Genomic DNA, 20,265 nt, shown 5'->3' with positions numbered 1-20,265 from the left:
GTGTCAACCGTACTCTACCATACAGGCTTGATTGGTGGATTGCTGCAGAGATGGTTGTCCTTCTGGAAGGTTCTCCTTTCTCCACAGAGGACCTCTGGAGCTCTGACAGAGTGACCATCGGGTTCTTGGTCACCTCAATGACTAAGGCCCTTCTACCCTGATCGCTCAGTTTAGATGGCCGGCCAGCTCTAGGAAGAGTCCTGGTGGTTTCGAACTTCTTCCACTTACGGATGATGGAGGCCACTGTGCTCACTGGGACCTTCAAAGCAGCAGAAATGTTTCTGTAACCTTCCCCAGATTTGTGCCTCGACACAATCCTGTCTTGGAAGTCTACAGACAATTCCTTTGACTTCATGCTTGGTTTGTGCTCTGACATGAACTGTCAACTGTGGGACCTTATATAGACAGGTGTGTGCCTTTCCAAATCATGTCCAATCAACTGAATTTACCACAGGTGGACTCCAGTTAAACTGCAGAAACATCTCAAGGATGATCAGCGGAAACAGGATGCACCTGAGCTCAATTTGGAGCTTCATGGCAAAGGCTGAGAATACTTATGTACATGTGCTTCCTCAATTTTTTTATTTTTAATAAATTTGCAAAAATTTGAAGTAAACGTTTTTCATGTTGTCATTATGGGGTGTTGTGTGGAGAATTCTGAGGAAAAAATGAATGTAATCCATTTTGGAATAAGGCTGTAACATAACAAAATGTGGAAAAAGTGATGTGCTGTGAATACTTTCCGGATGCAGTGTATCTGTCTGGCTTAATATATAGTGCCTTTCACATCCATTTATCTTTCTTTTAGAATATCTGGCTTAATATATAGTGCCTTTGAAGTATCTGTCTCTCTTTGACATGCAGCTCTTTTCATATATACGTCTGATGTAGTACCTTTTATATCTTATCTACTGTAATTTTCTCTTATATTTGATCACTGAGCAAATTCTTATGAGTACTGTAGTACTACTGGATAGGCCTCCTCTAACTCTCAAAACAGCCTCAGTTCTTAATGGCATGGAGTCCATAAGATGTTTGAAACATTCCATTCAGATTTTGGTCCATGTTGACATGATTGCATCACATCATTTCAGTGGATTTCTCAGCTGCACATTCATTGTGTGACTCTCCCGTTGCACCACATCCCAAAGGTGTTCTATTGGATTCAAATTTGGTGACCAGTAAGGCCACTGAAGGACACTGAAGTTATTGTCATGTTCTTTAGTCCAGATTGAGTCCGCTTTTGCATTGTGACCCAGTGCATTACCATGCTGGAAGTAACCATTAGAAAATGGGTAAATTGTGGCTATGAATGGATGCACATGGTCAACAGAAACACTCAAATAGGCTGTGACATTCAGGTAATAACTGAAGGATATTAATGGGAAAAAGTGCCAGGAAAACATTCTCCACACAATTACACCACCACCAGCCTGGACTGCTGACACAATGTAGGTTGGGTGCATGGATTTGTGCTGCTGTGTGCCTCAGCAGAAAATGAGGCTATGTTTTTCTAGTCTGTTACTGTCTAGTTTTGGTACGTTTGTGCCCACTGCAGCTTCAGTTTTCTGCTCTTGGCTGACAGGAATGGAACCTGATACGGTCTTCAGTTATTGTAGCCCATCCACCTCGAGATCTGAAGTGTGGTGCATTCTGAGATGCTTTTCTTCACACCATAGTTGTACAGAGTGGTTATTTGAGTTACTCTAGCCTTTATGTCAGCTTGAACCAATCTGACCATTCTTGTCTGATCTCTCTCTCATCAACAAGCCATTCACAGAACTGCCATTCACTAGATGTTTTTTGTTTTTCTCACAATTCTGAGTAAACTTTAGAGGCGGTTGAATGTGAAAATCCCAGGAGATCAGCAGCCACAGAAATATTCAAATCAGACCATTTGGCACCAACAATCAAACTACAGTCAAAATCACTGAGATCACAATTTTCCCCATTCTGTTGTTTAATGTGAACATTAAATGAATCTCCTGACCTGCATCTGCAGGATTTTATACATTGCACTGCTGCCACATGATTGGCTGATTAGATAGTTGCATAGATAAACAAGCATCCCTAATAATTTGGGTATTGAGTGTATCTAACATTACTATTTGCCCGACTTTCAAAATTGTCCTGATAATGTAGTTCATTATTTATCTGGTTTATAGATAGATAGATTCTATCTATCTATCTATCTATCTATCTATCTATCTATCTATCTATCTATCATGTCTTTCATATCCATCTATCTTTATGGCACATAGTGACTTTCATGTCTATTTGTCTGTGATGTTGGCCATTATAAAAAGTAACTGATTTCATAGTTCAGACTAATATAACAAATAATAAAACCTGAAACATGCTAATATTTTTTACTGCAACCCAATAACATATTAATTATAAGATAACAGTGTGAAATGAATTTGCTCTCTACCACACAACAGCAGAAGACGCTAATTTGTCACACACAAAAAAAAAAAAACCTAAATACATAAATAAATAAATGAATATCAGACCAAAAGCACCTAAGGCAGCAGACCCGGGCCCAGATTTCCCTTGACGTGGAGCCGGAGCAGCATAGCTATTGCCTGAAGGTCTTTGATGCTTCATGACACTGCAGAGCTCATCTGTATAATTCAGTAGCAGAGCTCTGAAGATGAGTTGATACATGACATCAACCTGTCTGGTCAGGCCTTTTCAGAAAATCACGTTTCTGGAAGCAGCATTTTAAAATTTGATGCTACATGCAGGCAGGTCATTCATTGGGGTCACAATAATCTGCCCAAGCTCTATAAGGCTCTTTCAGCTTTTGAAATTTTGTGCTGTACTTGTCTAGTGAGCCGTGGGATGTTTTGTAGATTGCCAGCACAGCATTCTGCTTGTTGGCAGTTTTGGGTCAGCCTTGTCTTTGTCCTTCTTGATTGCCCCGAGATGGAGTCAGTGCATGAAGGAGAGGTGATGTCGTACCTCTTATTCATCACAAATAGCTCTCTACACACTGGCGCATTGTTAGCTTCGACTTGCATATGTGCCTGTGGGTAGAGGCCTTCCTCTCCACACGCCCTTATACTTAAATTACAGTGAACGCTAACATATCGATGGTGCAGACTGTGCCGTGGCTTCATGAAAAAACTCACTGTATTCCGATCCCCCCCCCACCTACCAAATTCTCTCCTCCCTGTCCCACAGGCTTCTAGGCATTTGGTAAAATTTCAGAGTGCAGAGAAGGGATGAAGAGAGGCTTGCAGGACAAGTAATTGCTGGCAATGAAGTGGCACTTCTGTGGTCATTCAAGTCTGTCTTTACTCCAGCAGCAAATAACAGTCAGTGGCTTGTTCATGAAGTAAAGGCACAGGGCGTGGAGGGACTTAAGATGTTGATTGGAGTGAGAAGATATGGTACAGTGAAACATTGCAGGTGGACTCGGCTAGCAGCATAGCTAAATTGTACTGATGATGGCTTCTGTGTCTGTGTGCGTGCAGCATTGGGTCTTACTGAATGACTGAAGACAGCCACGTCAGCCGATATTAGCATCCTGGATTCCAGCACGTCAAGTTGTGGAGGACAAGACATATACAATATGTAAAAAATGAGCAGAGAGTGCTGGGAGGAAGACATTGAAATGCTTAAAATCTGTGGTAGAAGTGGAGCATTGTGTGGCATGGATGTACTCGCAATACTGAACAAAAAATATGCAAAACTATTTTTTTATTATAAAATACACCTCATGGAATGATTACAGTTCTAAAAAACAGTTAAGGACATACCTGCTTCAGCTTCTCAGGACAGGATGCAGAGTGCCTTGTAGTGGACACAGCTACTGTATGTTTCTCTCCCATCAGAAAAAAACTTCTATGTGCTCATGTCCAGTCACTGGCTTTTCTGCTTGATACTGAACTCTTGCTTTTGTCTTCTGCATTAAGGAACAGTCCTGCCTCCTTTTCTCTTTACTCCATACTCCTCAGTCTATAAATACAACACCAGGTCATATGACTTGTAGAAATTCTCAGATGATTCTGCACTTTATGGGGTGTATTGATAAAGGGGATGAGACAGAGGAGAGGAGTCAGGTGGAGAACTTTGTTTCTTGGTGCAAAGAGAATTGTCTGCATCTTAACATCAGCAAAACCAAGGAACTGGTTATTGACTTTGACTCCACCAAAGAGCCTTCATGTACAGTCACCATTCACTATTCACTCCTAGAAGTACTTGGGGGTCCACATCAATTACAGGTTGGTCTATACTCAGAACACAGAGAAACTATATAAGAAATGGCAGAGCAGGCTCTTTTTTCTTGGCACACTGCGTTCCCTTAATGTGGGAAGGGACATCCTTCACATCTTCTACAGCTCTGATGGCTAGTGTGATTTTCTGCGTAGTGGTGTGCTGAGCTGGTAACATCACTTCAACACAGGCCCACCAAATTAAATGGGAAGGCTCAGTTATGCAATGCCCTCTCGACCCCCTGGAGGAGGAGAGAAATAAAACAAAACCAAGTGCCATTATGAACACTGCTGCACATCCTCTCTCTGACACAGTAAACCTGAGGACTTTCAGGCAACGAATCATTCAGCAAAAGTGTGTCAAGAAACACTACTGGGGCTCCTTTATATCAACAGCAGTATACCTGCATAATGCCTCACTGGGACCGGGACTGCCAAATCCAAAGTGTTATTTCTTTTTAGTCATTCTGGTGTATATACTACATATTCATTTAATGAGCCTCTGTAAAAAGACAGATTTCCCCCTGAGGTCAAATAAAGTTCTATCTATCTATCTATCTATCTATCTATCTATCTATCTATCTATCTATCTATCTATCTATCTATCTATCTATCTATCTATCTATCATATAGTGTCTTTCATATCTATCTATCATATAGTGCCTTACATATCTATCTATCTATCTATCTATCTATCTATCTATGTGCTAACCTGGACTGCACAAGTTTATTATTGTAGCTACAGTCCTTCTTCACTATTGTATGTACGTAGTTCCAGCAGAGCTCAGATGGATCAATCCCACTGCTGTGAGCAAACGCTCGCAGTTATAATTGATATCATTCTTTCATTTTTTATGTGCCTCCCTGAACATAGTGATTTTTTCCAGAATTCCCTGGGGCTGCATGGCACATGATCTAATCAATGCAACCGAATAGCAAGCATTTGCAAGTTCACGTTGATGCATCATTTTTTTCATCTAAGTAATGCACTGAATCTATTAAAAAAAAGTAAATAAAATATTAGGTGATATAATAAAAGCTGTTGAAGTAAGGTCAAGGGACATTATGCTCAGACTATATAATGCACTCTTAAGACCACATCTGGACTATTGTGTGCAGTTTTGGTCGCCACGGTACAAGAAAGACACAGCAGCACCTGAAGCTGTGCAGAGGAGAGCAGCCAAGTGCATCCCAGGACTTCAGGACATGTCCTACTCTGACAGACTCGGAGAATTAAAACCATTTAGTCTTGAGCAGAGGAGACTAAGTGGCAACCTAATCCAGGTATCTAAAATTCTCAAAGGATCCAGCAGACCAAGTTCTGTCAACTTAGCGGTGAATCACTTACTTGAGAAGATCACTGTAAATTAAGGGGAAGTGCATTTAGGACTGAAGCACACAGGGAGTACTTCTTTACACAAAGGGTTTTGGGAATCTGGAAAAAACTACTTAGCCATGTAGCTGAAGCACAAACCTTGACAACTTTAAGTAGAATCTGGAGGAGATATTAGGACAGCTTAGCTATGAGCTAAAAGAACAAGCTTAAAGGATTGAATGGGCTCCTCTCATTTGTCAAATTTCTTTTGTTGTTATGTGTAAAGGTCAGTCTGAACACTTCCTTATTATCCAAGATTGGATTAAACTGTGTATGTTTTGGCAAACATTTCTTTGGTGTGTGCTTGTGGTATTAAGATTTCTCTTCTGACTTTTCCATAGATGGATAGAATTTAATTTGTCTCCTGTGGGAAATTTGGCTTTTAACAGATTTTGTGGCTTTAGCTTGATGGAAGTTAGGCTTGATTTCTGACACGTATCCAGTTTGCATCTCCTCATCTCATACTGTCTCTTTGATTCAGGCGATGTCAGTATTTTCACAGCTAAAAGTCCAAATAGGGAGCTCTCCATTGGCCCAACTGTTTAAGTCAGTTGCAGTGTGGGGTGTGTGAATGCACTGTGTAGGAAGAGCCACTCCAGCAAAGAGCATCCACTTAAACCTTTACCAATTTGAATAACAAATCATCCACTGGGACGATCTTCAGCATCATGGTGGCTCTACGGCCACTGTGCAGCACCCTGATAGATTTGAGTAATTTGTAAGATTTTTCTGCTATATTGCTAAATATATGTGAAAAAAATATTAACAGGTACAACAAAACAAGATCCACACATTAAGGAAGACAGTTGCCATGTCTTAAAGATTTAGTTTCCCACATGTTTGTATTGGCAGAATGCTGATTCAGGCTGATGAAGTGCATTCTGGGTGCATTTCACTTTGCCTTCTGTCTTCTTTTCCTGGTTAGAGTTGAGGTTACCACTTCATCCTCAGCATTCATAGCCAACTCTTTCGGATGAATGCTTAGGCACTCTCAGATCAGTTGAGGAATATAATCCTCCAGTGTGTCCTGGGCCTGCCCCTCTGAACCATTCCTACTTACACGCTCTACAGGACACACACAATTAAATGCCCCAACTACCTCAACTGACTCTTCTTAATCTAGAGAATAAAAATCCACTACAAAGTGGCAACGCTCCATTGATGTGCTCTCCACCGTTTTGGCAGTTTTGTATGGTTGAACCCATAGCTCATGATGAAATGAAACCCAACAGATAAACTGAAGGCTTAGTTTTGTTCTAACTTCACCATCACACTCTGGTACAACATCCAGAAAACTTTCACCACCACACTGATTCATTGGTCACTTTCACAAGCTCTCCTCCCCTGAACTGTGAAACAAGACCCCAACTCTTACATTTGGGGCACCCCAAACCCAAGCTGCATCAACATGTCATCCTTTTCCATAAGAGAAGTGTAAATTCAAAATTGGAGGTGCTGATTCTAAGCTTGGATCCATCATCCTTGGTTGTGAAACACTTAAATGTGTGCTGGTGGTCAGGAAGTCCTCTATCTGTAAATAGCAGACATGCGACCTTTGGGTTTCCCAAGTGGATTTCCTATCAGTCTGTGTCCTCCCTCTTATCCTGTGTAGAAAAATCAAGAACAAAAGAGGTGACATTTTTTTTGCAAAGGTCACAGTGGATGGACGCAATGTGTTTGGGAATGAGAGGCTTATGGATTGAACAATTGACCCCTTGAAGTAGCTGCTGCCCTGAACTCCAGCCTCCCAATGACCCTCATCTCCAAACACACTACCGTTGTTCCCATCGTGCAGACCACAACTGCTTGTTGAAAACCCTCCAGGGAAAGTGCCGGGGCGGGGTGGCAAGCATGGGTGGGAGGGTGTGTCCTTCAACATTGCTGCGGTTGTACTTGTGGTTGAGCAACATGACCACTGGCCTTTTCACTCTCGATGAAAATGGGCATGGTCTTACATAATGATCACCTCATAATCAGCGGTGAGCCTACGGGCGTCGCCATGAGCAGTGCAGACATGCTTCTGTTACAGTGCCCAAATTATATCTGTTTTTACTGCCTGCCTTACAAAGTGCCAGGACACAATTCCAGATGATTCTAATGCAAGCTAATGCCGGGTTACCATTTCATGGTGGTTCTTCACACAGGCCATTTGCTACCCTGAGACACACCCTCTGGCCATACTGGGGATTGCACCTTTCATTGGCCTAACCAAAAATATACTGTACCCCTCCCAACCAAAGGGCCAGTTCTGAGGTAGGCAGAAGGTGACTGTGGCAAGCATCACTGCTCTCCTGACTCTGCAGCTTTTCCTACCAAAACTTTTACCCTGAAGCTTTAGTAAATTATCAGTGAGGAATTCCTCCACTTTTTCCGCAACAAAATTAAAGATCTAAATAATTCAACTAACATAAATACATCGTCTGTTTATATCTCTCCCTGTTTTCCCACTCCATCCAGTTCCTTCTCGAAGTTCTCACCAGTCACATCTGCATTTGTTAATAACCTGCTCTGTAAGATGAGGCCGACTACTTGTGTACTGGACCCCATCCCCAGCACGCTACTTAAATCCTGCCTTCATGCCTTAATCCCGACTGCTACAACAATAATAAACTCATCCCTTGACACTCCCGCTCACTTGTGCCGCTCACTTTTAAAATCACTTCTGTAACCCCAATGTTAAAAAAGTCTGGTCTTGATGCTGACAATCTTAATAGTTTCTGGCCTATTTCCCACTTACCTTTCCTGTCAAAAGCTCTTGAGCGTGTTGTTGCCTCCCAGCTCACCAATTACTTAACTTCTAATAATTTGATGGAACCCTTTCAGTCTGGTTTCAGGGCGTCACACAACTGTGAAAATGCTCTGCTACTTGTAACCAATGATTTGCTTATGGTGGCAGACTCCGGACAAACCAGTATATTAATTCTGTTAGACCTCAGTGAGCATTTGACACTCAGGTCAGACATGACATTCTACTGTCCAGAATGGAGAACATGCTGGGTATCTCTGGCACTGCCCTCCAGTGGTTCAAGTCCTATCTGACTGATAGGCAAGAGTTTGTTTTTCTTGGCAACAGCAGATCCAGCTCGGTGCCAGTCACACAAGGAGTTCCTCAGGGCTCTGTCCTCGGCCCTCTTCTCTTCTGTATTTATATGCTTCCCCTTGGCCATATTATTCGTAGCTATGGACTGGTCTATCACTTTTATGCAGATGATACTCAAGTCTACTTCAATGTTAAAAATGGAACTTCATCAGAGCTTTCTCAGCTCACAACCTGCCTTAGTGAAATTAAATCCTGGATGGAGCAGAACTCTTTAAAATTAAATTGCAACAAAACTGAACTCCTGCAAATTGGGACTAAAGTGCAACTTTATAAAATGAGCTCCTTCTCAGTCCTCCAGTCCATCTTGGCGGTGATCTCATCAGACCTGCCGCTACTGCAAAGAATCTTGGTGTCATTTTTGATTCCTCTCTTTCTCATTCCGTCCACATAAATCACATTAAGAAACTTTCTTACTTTCACCTCCGTAACATATCCCATGTTCGTTCCTTCCTCTCCTTTTCTAATGCTGAGAAACTTGTCGATGCTTTTATCACATCCTGCATTGATTATTGTACTACTGGCAGGTGCCCCTTCTAATCTTATATCACAACTCCAGCTTATTCAAAACTTGGCTGCAAGAGTCCTTACTCGAACCAGCAGCAGTGAGCACATCACACCCATCCTGCTCCATCTTCACTGGCTCCCTGTGTCTTACAGAATCGAATATAAAATCCTACTAATAACATACAAAGCCTTAAATAACCTCGCGCCAAACTACATCAGTGACCTTCTCCATCACTATGTGCCTGTCCACCCACTAAGGTCCTCTACACTCTATGGGTGACAGGGCCTTCAGCTGTATAGCGAGTGCCCAGACTCTGGAATGACCTACCGAAATTAATCAGGTCAGCTGACTCCATGAATTCTTTTAAAAAACAACTCAAAACTCATCTGTTCAGGAAGACTTTTAGCTCTCCTTGACTTTATTACCCTTCTCTCAGTTTACCTCTCTGTCAAGATGCTCATGTAACCTGTGTGTGTGCGAGAGACCATCAATTATGTTGTCTGTTGGGCTTCTCTGAATTTACTGTCTTACTATTCTTTATTTATTTATTTGGTTTGTACAATGCTATATACTGTATACCCTGCCGTTCTTTCTTATATTCTCTAAGTGCCTTGAGCTTGGGAAAGGCGCTATATAAATAAAATGTATTATTATTTATTATTAGGACTGGCACGTGCCAAACGTTTTGCAGCTTTACCTTACTTTACCGTCTGTCCTGAACCTGCCTGCCTTGCCTGTATTCTAATAGTCAATTTGTTTCATGTTAAAGTTCCCCCAAATCCTTCCATCCATCCATCCATTATCCAACCTGCTATATCCTAATTACAGCAGGGTCACGGGGGTCTGCTGGAGCCAATCCCAGCCAACCCAGGGCACAAGGCAGGAAACAAACCCTGGGCAGGGCGTCAGCCCACCGCAGTCCCCTCAAACCCCTTGTGGTCATTTGTCCAGTTTAAGCTCTTTCATACCTTTACTTTAGAAGTCTGCACCTTACTGCAAAGTCGTGTGCAAGGAATGGCTGGCTGAGATGTGGGGACATCCAAGAAAGGAAACACTAACTGAAGCCAAAGTGGAAACCTGAGACTCATCCTATTGATCAACACAACCAAAACGCTGATAAAAGAATCAAAGTAAGGAGACAAAAGCAGAGAGTCAGGAACCAGGGTATCTAAAGCACAAGAACTAAACACTGTGGTGGATGGCCAGCTTCATATTCCGGCCCTCACACCCAGGCCGCCAGGAGGAGCTCTCCCGACAGCATAGACGTGTCCCGAGTTCCAGCAGGGCATCATGGACTCATGGACTGTAGTTTTTATACCCCGCCCTGCTGAATACCTTGGGGACCACAAGGAGTCGCTGTAGGGAGGCTCATGGACTCGTGTATGCCCTATAACCCGGAAGTACGTCATAATCCCGTGACAGGAAGAAACGACGTGCTTCCAGGGGTGAAGATAAGGACTATTTACCCTGACCCGGAAGGAATAAGGACTTGTGAACTGTTGGGCAGGAACACCTCCGGGTCAGGGAGCATAAAAGGACTACGGGAACTCCCAGACAATGAGCTGAGCTGGGTGGTAGGAGGGCAACGCGTCTGGGAGTGGAGGATTGTTGGTTATTGATTTATTATTGTGTGTATTTGGTTTATGAGAGTGTGGATTGTTGGTGCACATAATTATTATAATAAAACAAAGAATTACTGACTTTTACCTGGTGTCTGGCGTGGTACCTGAGGGTTCAAGGGAGCAATAGCGCCCCCTACTGTCACAACACACATTCATGAAAGATTATTTTTTTTAAATATCCGTAATCTTGGATAAAGACTTGTCTGATGCTCACTTTTATATCATCATGTCGATTATGTTAATTACAGCATTTCCAGAAATGTGATCAACTGTGAACAGCTCAACATGGCGACACCCAAAAAAGGAAATTAAACTGTGACAAAGACAGCACAATTATTTCCGAGTGACTGAAATTAATATTAATAAAGATTAGTCCAAAATATGGTGCAACATTTTCAGAAAATCCAAAATGGGAAGAAAGTGAAAGTGGAAACAAATAAGTTCCAGTACTGTCAATCGGTTTCCTGGTTTTCTTCCCAATGCATTGCAAATTTTACCTGATTACCTAACTAAGCTCCCCCACTGGAGTTTTGATTGGGATGACATTTGCACATTAATTCAGAGATCCAGTGGGGTCTGGGGTCTACCTTGGAATGTCAAGTGCAAAGATATACATAGAATAGATCAGAAAGCGGGGGGGTCCACCTTAGAGTTTTGATTTCCATGAGATCAGTACATTGGATTGAAAAGCAATGGAAGGGGACTCCCATGGAGTTTTGAATAACGTTTGAATAACGGGGCCCCCCCCATTGAGTTTCAATTATAAGATACATTGGATTGAACATTAGAAGGTGTACTTGGAGTCTTGATTATAGGATACGTATATTAGATGAGAAATCTTTCCCTGTTGCATTTTCACTCAAGATGATTTCCACACATTATATAAAACAACGATGGTACCCCAGCCACAGGGGATGCAAAAACCAGTGTGTTTCTTTGTGCCGGTCCCAAGCCCGGATAAATGGGGAGGGTTACATCAGGAAGGGCATCCGGTGTAAAATTTTGCCAAGTCAATATGCGGACAACGTAGATGATCCATTGTGAAAACCCCTAACGGGAGCAGCCGAAAGAAGAAGAAGAAGAAGAAGATATAGCCTGTTTAATTAGCAGTGGCCACTGTGGCCCCCTAGAATCTAAGCTTGACAACGCTGATTTAAAGTGATCCCCTTGTGGCCACTGTGACTGATTTGACTTACTTTTTCGGTAGTAGTCTGGACACCTCTTGCCCCAAGACTGTTCTCTGAATTCACCTTCAGTTAAAAAATGACTTCCTATTTTCAGAAATACAAAATGAAATCTGGTATTAAAAGCGTTGGGGTCCTAAGAGGAATACTCTGTGTAATAAAGATGAAGCTGCAGAAGATGGTGGACAGAGCAGCTCAGAGTGGGCATTTCCCACGACACCAAGTTAGACAGTGATATCTCCAAGTGGTCATCAAAGAAGAGGAGGGATTCCTGTGGAGAAATGGGCGGAGACCGACCTGAGTTAACAATCTTTTGTGATAAGCGAAACAGGTAAGTTTCCTAAAAAATTAGTTCAAAATTGAAAAATGAATAACTCACTTGAAAAGAGTTTTTGGAGCTTTGGAGTTTATTTTTTGTGGAAATTGAGGAATATTGCTCCCTAAAACTTTGATTCATACTTCTGTGTTGACCTGTGTTCTGTTTACTGCTGTACACAATGTGTTGTACACCAGTAAAATAATTTCTTTTTATGCTTCTCATTCATCATAAAGTCTAGGAGTGCAGTGTGTTTTTTAAATCTGTGTCGCCCTGCCTTTCTTCCACACAAAGACTCACCGAAATGCACCATCGAGCACATTACTTTGTTCTTATCACTACACAGGAAGCCACTTGGCTCAACCCACTGTTACCAAGTGACCTCCCATTCCTGTTTTTTGATTCCTGCAGAAGACATTGAAGATATACAATTGCCAAACACTGTGGAGGTTTCCGTTTATTTTCTGTCTCCAATGCATCTTTAGGATTGTGATCTCTAAGACTGGCAAAATGAGGATTGTACTACCAATCCACTGGTGGCTTAACAGTATGTCTTCACATGACAGGAAGTGAGTCCGCTGATCTTTTTTTTCTCGCCAGAGATATTTTCTTAAATATTAAATGAATCGCAGATTTTATTTTTATTTATTTAAAAAGCTGTTGTTGGACAAATAAAGATCTATCTATCTATGTATCTGTCTGTCTGTCTGTCTATCTATCTAATACTGCCTTTCACATCTATCTATCTATCTATCTATCTATCTATCTATCTATCTATCTATCATATATCTATCTATCTATCTATCTATCTATCTATCTATCTATCTATTATCTATCTATCTATCTATCTATCTATCTATCTATCTATCTATCTATCTATCATATAGTGCCTTTCATATCTATCTATCTATCTATCTATCTATCTATCTATCTATCTATCTATCTATCTATCTATCTATCTATCTATCTATCATATAGTAAATCTATCTATATCTATCTATCTATCTATCTATCTATCTATCTATCTATCTATCATATCATATAGTGCCTTTCATATCTATCTATCTATCTATCTATCTATCTATCTATCTATCATATAGTGCCTTTCATATCTATCTATCTATCTATCTATCTATCTATCTATCTATCTATCTATCTATCTATCTATCATATAGTGCCTTTCATATCTATCTATCTATCTATCTATCTATCTATCTATCTATCTATCTATCTATCTATCTATCTATCATATAGTGCCTTTCCTATCTATCTATCTATCTATCTATCTATCTATCTATCTATCTATCTATCTATCTATCTATCTAATGGACAATACAGAGTAAACAGCTCAGCTGTGATGGAAGATGCCAACTGTGACAATTTTCAGGTCAAAAAGACACTGTACCACATAACTTATTTATTTATTTATTTATAAAGCACTTTAAAAACAACATCAAGGCTGACCAAAGTGCTGTACAATAAAAAAAGAAAACCCAACATATCAGACACACAAAACCAAAGGGTAAATGAAAGAGAAACACATAAATGCATAAGAACTGAAGAGATTCTTCATAAAAAGTATACAGATAGCCAACATCTCATAATGGGTTAAAAGCCAGAGAGTAAAAATGTGTTTTTAAAGAGGATTTAAAGACAGCTAATGAAGGAGCCTGCCTAACGTGCAACGGCAAATCATTCCAGAGTTTTGGGGCTGCAACTGAAAAAGCTCGATCACCTCGGAGTTTGCATGGTGCCTTGGGAACACATAAAAGCATCTGGTCTGCTGACCTGAGAGAGCGAGACGGTATATAAGGGTGCAGCAGTTCCGACAAATAAAGAGGGGCACAACCATTAAAAGATTTAAAAACAGATGCATGTGCATGAAAATGCTTTGCAACAGGAAGTTAACACTTTTCTTTTTGTGTCAATGGTGCAAATTCTTCTAGAAACAAAACTGTTTAACTGAGAATTTAATTTCACGCAAATGGTTTCACTAGTGATCTTCATCAATGCCAGCCACATTAGACCTGTGGAAGAAGTAAACAGGAGGGAGCCTCCCTGGTTTTCTCCTGGCATTTCCTTATGTTAGCCCTGATTGACACATTCAAAGGACTAGGAACAAGCTTTTGACACCCTAAGTACTAAGCTAACCTTTCCCTGAAACACCAAAGTTAAACAGCCCCCTATCGGCTGGGGTTCATTCTGTCCCAGCACTAACAGCTATATTTGAATGGTCTTTACTGGTCCATTTCCTTCATCGTAAAGCTGCCTCCATCTGCCTTTTTCAAAGGGACAGGTGTCCTCTGTACTTTTGCTCCCCTTATTGCTATTTCTAGTTTTTGGTGCCCCACAGCCACAGTAATCTTGCATTGTTTTCTGTATTGGCATTCGGCTTCTATTATGGTTTGTGTCTTTGCTTTGTACCTCATTGTGAAGTGGCTAGTAGTGGAGTAGTAATTGAAGGCCTCATGTCCTTCCTGATGCCAACATCGTTTAGTCACCATTTACAGTATGACTCACAGTCGTGAAGGTGACTTTATTGTAAAAATCTTTGTTGTCAGACACATGAAGGAGAACAAAGGAAAGATGCTGAAGTGTACATTTGTAGATCTTGAGAGTGTTTTGCAAGGTGCCATGAGAGGTGGTGTGGCCTTTGAGTAAGTAAAATGTAGATGAATGGTTTGTGTCTGTGGTGAAGAAGCACAAACAGTGGTGTAGACAGCAGATGGGGACTATAGCAGCTTTGAGGTGAAGGTGGAGCTGTACTGGGGTCCATTCTAAGTTGATTTTAGCGATAGAGATGGAGGTGGTCACCTAAGAGGAAGGCGTAGTGTTGCCAAACGTCCCTTATGTACAGGTCATGTCCCATATTTCATAATTTTGCCCCCTGTCCCGTACTGACCTTTTAGGGACACCTAAATGTCCCGTATTTAGTTCTTTTTCAAATTTTGAAATAAAATATATTTTTACTACCTTCTTACGGGACTTAGTTGTACCTATATAAGTAATTATACTTTCTTTTCTCAGATTCTCTTGATGAAAGTAACCCATACAGTGGTGTGAAAAACTATTTGCCCCCTTCCTGATTTCTTATTCTTTTGCATGTTTGTCACACAAAATGTTTCTGATCATCAAACACATTTAACCATTAGTCAAATATAACACAAGTAAACACAAAATGCAGTTTTTAAATGATGGTTTTATTATTTAGGGAGAAAAAATCCAAACCTACATGGCCCTGTGTGAAAAAGTAATTGCCCCCTGAACCTAATAACTGGTTGGGCCACCCTTAGCAGCAATAACTGCAATCAAGCGTTTGCGATAACTTGCAATGAGTCTTTTACAGCGCTCTGGAGGAATTTTGGCCCACTCATCTTTGCAGAATTGTTGTAATTCAGCTTTATTTGAGGGTTTTCTAGCATGAACCGCCTTTTTAAGGTCATGCCATAGCATCTCAATTGGATTCAGGTCAAGACTTTGACTAGGCCACTCCAAAGTCTTCATTTTGTTTTTCTTCAGCCATTCAGAGGTGGATTTGCTGGTGTGTTTTGGGTCATTGTCCTGTTGCAGCACCCAAGATCGCTTCAGCTTGAGTTGACGAGCAGATGGCCGGACATTCTCCTTCAGGATTTTTTGGTAGACAGTAGAATTCATGGTTCCATCTATCACAGCAAGCCTTCCAGGTTTCTGAAGCAGCAAAACAACCCCAGACCATTACACTACCACCACCATATTTTACTGTTGGTATGATGTTCTTTTTCTGAAATGCTGTGTTCCTTTTACGCCAGATGGAACGGGACATTTGCCTTCCAAAAAGTTCAACTTTTGTCTCATCAGTCCACAAGGTATTTTCCCAAAAGTCTTGGCAATCATTGAGATGTTTCTTAGCAAAATTGAGATGAGCCCTATTGTTCTTTTTGCTTAACAGTGGTTTGCGTCTTGGAAATCTGCCATGCAGGCCGTTTTTGCCCAGTCTCTTTCTTATGGTGGAGTCGTGAACACTGACCTTAATTGAGGGAAGTGAGGCCTGCAGTTCTTTAGACGTTGTCCTGGGGTCTTTTGTGACCTCTCGGATGAGTCGTCTCTGCGCTCTTGGGGTAATTTTGGTCGGCCGGACACTCCTGGGAAGGTTCACCACTGTTCCATGTTTTTGCCTATTTTTTAACAAGGGGGCAATTACTTTTTCACAGAGGGCCATGTAGGATTGGATTTTTTTTCTCCCTAAATAATAAAAACCATCATTTAAAAACTGCATTTTGTGTTTACTTGTGTTATATTTGACTAATGGTTAAATGTGTTTGATGATCAGAAACATTTTGTGTGACAAACATGCAAAAGAATAAGAAATCAGGAAGGGGGCAAATAGTTTTTCACACCACTGTATGTAACGAGGGAACTAGTGTTTGATAGATAGATCTCCGTGCCTACGATAGAGCCTGCCTTCGTTACCAGTTTGTCCAGGCGTGAGGCGTCCCTCTTCTTTATGCTGCCTCCCCAGCACACCACTGCGTAGAAGGGGGCGCTCGCCACAACCGCCTGATAAGAACATCTGCAGCATCTTATTGCAGATGTTTAAGGACGCCAGTCTTGTAAGTAAGTATAGTTTGCTGCCTGTTTGCAACTTGTTCAGTTGCTATGGTGGCTGAGGACAGCGACACTGTTACTGTTTTGCTCTCCAGCCGCGCTGCTGTGCAGTTCTGTATCAGCATTGCAACATACAGGGTCAACAAAGTGTGTTGTTACTACTTGCCGCGGCCTACTTTTTTTCTAACTGCCGGTATTAAATAATAATAATATTTCCCCCGTTGTCTGTATTAAATAAATATTTTCAAATGATTTCGCTTTTACAGATTTTTTAGCATGTATTAAATAATTTTCAAATGATTTTACTTTTGTTTTCCTCATGACCCATTAAAATCCTTGCTTTATGTTTTTAACTTATGCATCTACGTTTATATAATATATTGGTCTGGGTGTGTAGGGGGCGTGTGTAAATGTATATATATAGTAATATAGACAGAGATTTGAAGAGTGTCCCGTATTTCTAATTTTCTAATCTGGCAATCTCTAGGCAAGTGAAAATATGTTTTCACAAAGGTGTGCAAATTTATTAAAAATCAAAACCTGAAATCTGTCATTTATGTAAGTTCTCAGACCTTTACGTCAGTGCTTAGAAGCCCCTTTAGCAGCAATTACAGCTTCAGGTCCTCTTGGGTACGTCGTCTAGTTAACAGACCTTTACTCTGCCTATTCGGGAGACATGCAGCTAGTAAGAGTGGAGGTTTGTGTCATTCAAAAGACTAAAATGTCTTTGATTGGTCAGTGAGGCAGCTGCATCCAATCGCTTGCTGCGATGGGTGGGATTTTTGGAGATGCAGCTGATCCCTGGAAACTGAGAAACGGGAGCAGGTAGAGAAAAAAACAGCGTGCGAAAAAATGAAAAATAAAAAGGGTAGTAGTGAAAAGCAACAAAGCAAAAGGAGTAGAAGGCAAAATGATTGTTTTAGCCAAGCTGATTAACTTTGGCAGTACAAAGTTAATAGCAGCATCGAAATTGTTAAATAAGTAACTTGCCGACTGTTTGCATGAAGTGCAATTTAAGTTCGTTTTACTAAGATATCAATACACAACGCGTGTGTTTTAATGTGCTGTGATGAAATTATTGAAAAGCTTGGTATGTGTAGCAAACGCCACAGTATCTGGTTTGGGACAGACAGATTGCTTATTTTCAAAAGACCCCCTGCTGTAACTTTGATTGTGCAGTAAATTGTCTTCATGCTTCAGTCTACGTGGGAGAGACGCCGTCGGCCTCAGCGTTTCTAAAGACGGGTTCATATAGATGAAGTGATTATAGTGCTTCCTTGATCGGAGGTAAAAAGTATTTATTTATTTATTTATTTATTTTACAGTTGAGTGAAGAGGCCCTTCGATTCTTTTTTGGCCCCATCGCTTCCAAACGTCACGTACAGGTCTGCAGAGCGGGTGTTAAACAATCATTTTTAAATTTACTTGGGTTCTTATATGTTGGTAGTGTACACTATAGGAAACTACTATTATAAATATGTATCTTTAGTTTGAATATTTTTATAAGTACCAAGAAGGGATAAAATCGACCGACACATTTAATATCATTATCATCATTATTGTTGTGATTGTTTTTAAAATGTTTTATTTTTCCTCAGTAAATATTCTTTCTAATTGACTCTGTCTTATTAGCAGCATATGATTATGTGTGTGATTGGTCTGAGCTAAAGCAAATGTATAGCTAAATTTGAAAGCTACTCAATATGAAAGTTAGCTAATTGCAGGAGGAAAAAACTTGGTGCTTTCCCAGATTACCCTTAGGCATCAGTAACAAGGCACTTAGGAAGGAAAGGGTATTATAGGTAAGTCTCCACAAGCTTTGCAAACCTGGATTTGGGCGGTTTACCCCATTCTACCTGGCTGAACCTCTCAAACTCAATTAGATTGGAAGGGACACGTCTGTAAACTGCCATCTCCAGGACTCTTCACAGATGTTCTGTGGGGTTTAAATCTGGGCTTTGGTAGTTATAGACATGTCCTGAAGCCACTCCCGCATTGTCTTGGCTCTGTGACTTTGGGTCATTTTCATGTTAAGAGGTGAGGCATTGCCACAGTCTATGGTGGTGTACACTGAGGAGCAGGTTTTCTTCAAGGAGCTCTTAGCATTTGGTTGCATTCATTCTTTCCTCAATGCTAACCAGTATCCCTGTCCCTGCTACTGAGAAACAAACCACCATAGCATGATGCTGCCACCACCATCCTTTACCATACAGATTGTATTATTCAGGTGATGAGCAGTGCCTGTTCTTCACCAGACATAGTACTTGGGGTTCATTTTGACACATCAGATCAGAGAACCTTTTTCTTCGTGCTCTTAGAGTCCAAGAGAACTGTGCTATCCCTTTTACACTAGAGTGGCTTCCGCCTATCCGTTCCACCATAAATGCCTGATTGCTTGATTGATAACTTGATTGGGTTGTCCTTCTGACAAGTTCTCCCATCTTGGCATAGGATTTCTTAAGTTCTGTCATCTCTCAGACCAAGGCCCTTCTTATCTGGTTACTCATTTTTGAACCAGCAGGACTCTTCCCATAATTGGCCATCCATACCAAATGTCTTTCACAAATATTAAAGTGACTTTCATATGGGAACATGCAAAGCTTTAGAAATGGTTTTATCCCCTATGCTTTGCCACAGTCTGTTCATGGGTGTCTACAGAGAGTTCCTTGGACTTCACGGCTTGGTGTTTGCCCTAATATGCAATTGTGTGTCTTTCTAAATGATGTCCATTGAACTCAGTTTGCCACAGGCGGACTCCAGTAAAGTTCTAGACACATTGCAAAGAGAATTAAAGCAAACAGGATGCCCCTGATCACAATCTGAAGAGCCACAGCAAAGGGTCTGAATACTTACTTAGGTTATTGAGTGTAGGTTGATGGACGAAAAATAGCAAATGTATCCATTTAAGACTACAACACAATAAGGCAAACAAAGTAAATGGGTGTGAATATTTTCTCAATGTACTCTACTGTAAATGCAATGCAAATGACAGGGAAATTGAGGAAATAATACTAATGACAGGTACATGTCCTCTCCACATTATCAATTTCCCTTCATATTTCATATTTCACTTTGTTTTGTTAGTGCCCTCTCAGTTCACAACAACTGCTTTGTCAGAAAATGTCTACTCAGAAACACAGATCATGAATATTTGTAAGCACGCTGTGACTTGGTCCTCCTTTCTGATGCCCCAGATGATCCAGATATGGCCCTGGTGACACCATGAGCTGCTGATTTTCATTCCAACAAATTTCTTTTAAGCACTAATTCTGGACACTGATTGAACACACCATTTAATCCTGCTCTCGTCCTGCCTTGTCACACGCTTTCAACAGAGGACAGTTTGATAAGACTCAAAA

The sequence above is a fragment of the Polypterus senegalus genome, chromosome 11 (assembly GCF_016835505.1).
Source record: "Polypterus senegalus isolate Bchr_013 chromosome 11, ASM1683550v1, whole genome shotgun sequence".
Taxonomy (NCBI): domain Eukaryota; kingdom Metazoa; phylum Chordata; class Cladistia; order Polypteriformes; family Polypteridae; genus Polypterus; species Polypterus senegalus.
The sequence above is the reverse complement of the archived record's forward strand: the minus strand, read 5'-3'. Positions refer to the sequence as shown.